Source organism: Prionailurus bengalensis, chromosome A2 (genome assembly GCF_016509475.1).
Source record: "Prionailurus bengalensis isolate Pbe53 chromosome A2, Fcat_Pben_1.1_paternal_pri, whole genome shotgun sequence".
In the NCBI taxonomy this organism is placed as follows: Eukaryota; Metazoa; Chordata; class Mammalia; order Carnivora; family Felidae; genus Prionailurus; species Prionailurus bengalensis.
In genome coordinates this window covers 39,606,616-39,610,893 of record NC_057348.1, presented here as the reverse complement: position 1 = coordinate 39,610,893, position 4,278 = coordinate 39,606,616, and the positions used below count along the sequence as shown (strand labels likewise).

The following is a 4,278-nucleotide window of genomic DNA, read 5'->3' as shown; positions in this document are numbered from 1 at the left end:
CCGAATGAGTATTTTTGAGGCATGACTGAAAACGGGAGTTTTCAACACCAAGCAGCTCCTGGCATCGTGCAAAGCACGCTGCTGTCGGTTGGTAGCCAGGCGACTTGAATTCTGGTCTTCACTGCTGACCCCCTGCTTCCTGGCTCCCAACCCCAGCACTCCACTGAGAGTGCTCTTGTCAAGGGTACCAGTGACCTTCTAATTGCTAAATCCAAAGGGCAGTTTTCAGTCCACTTCCGACCTGACCTCTCTTCAGCAGATGACATAATTGCCCACTCTTTCCTCCTTGAAATCCTCTCACCCTGTGCCTTCAATGACTCCATCTCATCCTGGTTATTCACCAGCTTCCCCCTTCACTTTTCAGATACTCTCTAGGCTGTTCTTTTTCACCAATGGCTAGGAGCAGCTGCCGTGGGCTGAGGTCGTGTGGAGGCTTTGTGTGCATTTTCTTATCGACGCTTCACAGCAGCCCTGGGAGGTGGGACTTATGGGTTCCCTTTTTCAGACAAGGAAGGTAAGGCTCTGCGTAATGCAGGGATCTTCACTGACCCCCTTGTAGGTCAATGGCTTATAAGCAGCAGGAATTGAATTCCCACCTAGGTCTGTCTGAATCCAGAGTCAAGTTGTCAACCATTACAATGCAGTTTTTCTTCCTCGGATACCCCTTAGATAGACGTGTTCTCTGGAATTGTGTGTTTGGCCCCTGTTCTTCTCTCTGCCCCTGTCTCTGCAGGGGACAGCTTTCCTCATAGCACCTCTATGGTGCCTTCACCCCAAATCTGTCCTTTGTTCCTTGTTTCTGACTGTTTCCAAGCTAACCCCATTTGCATATGCCACGGTCACCTTGTAGGGCTGTTGGTCGTGGTGTTGGACGACTCTTCAGCTGCCAATCCTTTCCAGACGATTGGCTGAAGCCTGTGATTGCTTAAGGAGTGGGCATGTGACCCAGACAGGGCAGATTGCTGGGAATGTCTAGGAAAAGTTTTCTCTCAAACAGATACATGAATGATGGCTTCTTTTCTCCTTCTCGATACTGCTGTGCCTTGGAGTCAGTCAGAGTCAGGAAAACCAACTGCAACCATGAGGGATAGGTGAAATCCAACAGGAGTAGAGCCTGGGTCCTTAATGACCAGCTGATTGAATCTTATTGGGAAAGGGGCTTCCAACTATGTTAAACAATATAGTCCCTTATTGTTTGCGTGGGTTTTTAGTTTGTTTTGTTTTGTTTTGTTGTTACTTGCAGCCAAGAGCATCCTAAATGATACGTCAAATTCACTACATCTACAACTCAACTCAATATCTTCTTCCAACCAGCCTCCCCTCCTATAACTCTAGCCCTGTTAATATCACCATGACTGACTCATTGACCCACATCAGAAACCTGGCCATCATCCTTGACTCCTCCCTCTGCCTCACCCCTAAAATCTAATCATGAGTTAAGTCCAGGAGATTTGCAGGTGCTGAGAGCCGTGGTGGCTGCCAGCACCAGGTTGAATGAGGGATGGGGGCGGGGGCGGGGGCTTTGTCCACAGCAGCCAGCTCCTCTGCATTCTGAGCCCCACTCTGCCAGTGCCAAGGGCCTGGCTGTTGTGGCTCCCCGGGAGTGTGGCCTTGCCCGCTGGACCAAGGTGTTTTGGGCCTCCGTGGCTGAGCTGCGCACAGGCGCCCGCCATGGTGGTGGTCCCCACCCACACGCCATAGGGCCTGGCCTTCTCGGCAAGTTGCTCAGTGGCACAGGGCGCTGTGTACCCCCTCAAGGGCTGCAGCAAGGCCAAGCTGCTGCCTGTCTATCTGGGCCATGTGGCCGATGTCTACAGGGACTGCCATGTTGAGCATATCCAAGGTGCTCCTGAAAGACTTATTTTCAGAACCAGTGACCCTGGTGTTGGAAAGCTCCCAAGAGCTCAGTAAGGACCTGAACCCCTTTACTCCTCTTGTAGGCACCTGGACTCCTATCATGGCTTCATGCAGGATTTGGCCTAGGTGTTTGAGCAACACTTGCTCTCACCAGTACCAACCTTGACTCTTAGGCCAGTTCTCCAAATGTCAAGGAATTCCTGTACCTCTGGCCTCAGTTGTTGCCGGTCATTGATGGGGGACCAATTGGGGATGGCCAGAGCCCTGAGTACTGCTTGGGCTCAACTGTGGTTGACTTGTCTGTACTTGGAAAGTTTGGTATCATTCATCCAGGCTGTGCCCTGGAAAGTATTACATCCATCCTCCCACAGAAGTATGGGCTGTTCCCCTCACAGAGATCTTGCTTGTGAATCTCAGGATAAGGGAGGGCCCAAGGACAAATGCCCAACACCATGTGTCTGTTCACCGGTGACTGGGAGGCGTCATTTACAGAGGCCCCGGGGGCTACAATGTCTCTAGTCTCTGTCTTTAAGCCAATGTGTCTTTCTGAACACTGGAGACCGGGGCCCAGAAGCTGCTGGTTTAGTCTTACACCTGGTGGGGGAGGTCTTCTTTATTATCTGTAACTTCATATATCAGTCAAAAGCCGACTAGAGACTTTGACAACATTCCTAGGATGGCCTTGTTTTCTACTAAGTTGCTTTTTAAAAAATATTTTTGAAAAATAATTTAAAGAACAGGCTTGGAATCGAGTCGGAGCCTCTTCTCTGGTGGGTAGTGGCATTTAAGGTCCAAATCAGCTAGGGTACCAGCTGGTGCTACTTAAAAGTCTCAGGTGACCAAAGGCATGTGCTTGTGCACCTGAGGCTGGGGCCAGGTTAGGACAAAGATTGTTGAGCCACAGGGCAAACACTATTTCCTCTGAGCTGAGGAGGCTAGTATTGTGATGTGCTGTGATGCCTAGTGGAGAGAACCCTCCCTTTGGACTAATGGTGGGGAGTGAATTCAGTTGGCTGGGGTGGGGGTGGGGAGGTCCAAATAAAAACATATTGGAAAATAAATCTTTATTGTTCTTTAAAAAAAAAAAAAGTCCAGAAGATTCTACTGCTGAAAATCTGTTTCTTTCTTTCTTTCCATTAATCCCCTCCTTGTTTTGTTCAACTCTTTGCCACTTTTACTGTTCTTCTGAGCCCTTTCTCATTTTGACCCAAGCCACCACCATCTATATTGCTCCCAAAGAGATTTTATTTTAAAAAAAAAAGTTTTTTTTAATGTGTATTTATTTTTGAGGGAGAGAGAGAGACAGAGCCAAGCAGGGGAGGGGCAGAGAGAGAGAGAGGGGGGGGGACATAGAATCCAAAGCAGGCTCCAGGGTCTGAGCTGTCAGCACAGAGCCCAACACGAGGCTTGAACTCATGAACCACAAGATGATGACCTGAGCCAAAGTCGGACACTTAACTCCCTGAGCCACCCAAGCGGCCCCCCTCCCAAAGAGACTTGAAAAACTTGGTATTAATCCTACAACTTCCTTGATCACAATGTGTCCATAGCCTACCTTTATCTTCAACATAAACTCCAGCCATCGTGCAGGGTTTGTAAGCTGTGTCAAGACTGGGCATGCCTCTCTGGACTGTCACCTCCACTGTTCCACATCCTCCTAGTTCCTGCACACTGATTTCCTTGTGGTCCACAAGTCACTGCCCCGTAGTGTCACTGCATGGGTGGTCCTCTGGGCCTGGGCTGCCCTCCCTGGCGTCTCCCTGGACAATCCTGGCTGGCCAGCATGCTCTCACGCACCTTGGTTCACCTTTCGTACAACTTAGGTGTGAATTTCCGGCACACCAGGAATATCTTTCCTTATTTTCATTTCTCCCTTCTCGATTTGTATTTTGAACCCCATCCCAACTCAATCGCCATCAGTTTGGCACTTCCTCTCCCTCGAGTGTTGTATCTAAGTTCTAGACTTTCTAGTGTCACAGTGCTGAGGGACGTGTCTGCCTAGTTTCAGGGCATCTGTTCATCACAGGTTCCCATAAAGATATCCCTGGTTTTCTCCTCGTGGCCCCTTCAAGTCCAGGAGTCACGTTAGCAATGCCTACTCCATGCTGGGTCCCTAGAATCTCTGCAGGGTGGCCTTGGCTTTGTCTGCACATATATATCACCAACCACTACCACACCTACTCTGAGGCCTTGCCACCCTTCCCAGGCCCCCTTCCCAGGCCCCCTTCCCAGGGCCCCTTCCCAGGGCCCCCTTTATGGACATACCCTCCTGCTCTCTGGCCCTCAGCTCTCTCTAATGTACTTATTGTCTTTTCTCCCTCCCTCAGCACCTTTGAAGAGTTTTCTTGTCTTGAAAAAGCACTCTCCTCTCCTTCCTTCTTTGGAATATTTATCCCTTACCGGCCCTGGATTGCCCCGGGG

The 4,278-nt window shown here is 49.8% G+C and overlaps 1 pseudogene; it reads left to right on the top strand.

Annotated features, from left to right (window-relative positions):
* The first annotated feature begins 1,080 nt into the window (after nucleotides 1-1,080).
* On the top strand, nucleotides 1,081-2,267 carry LOC122488181 (annotated as a pseudogene).
* The last annotated feature ends 2,011 nt before the right edge of the window (nucleotides 2,268-4,278 follow it).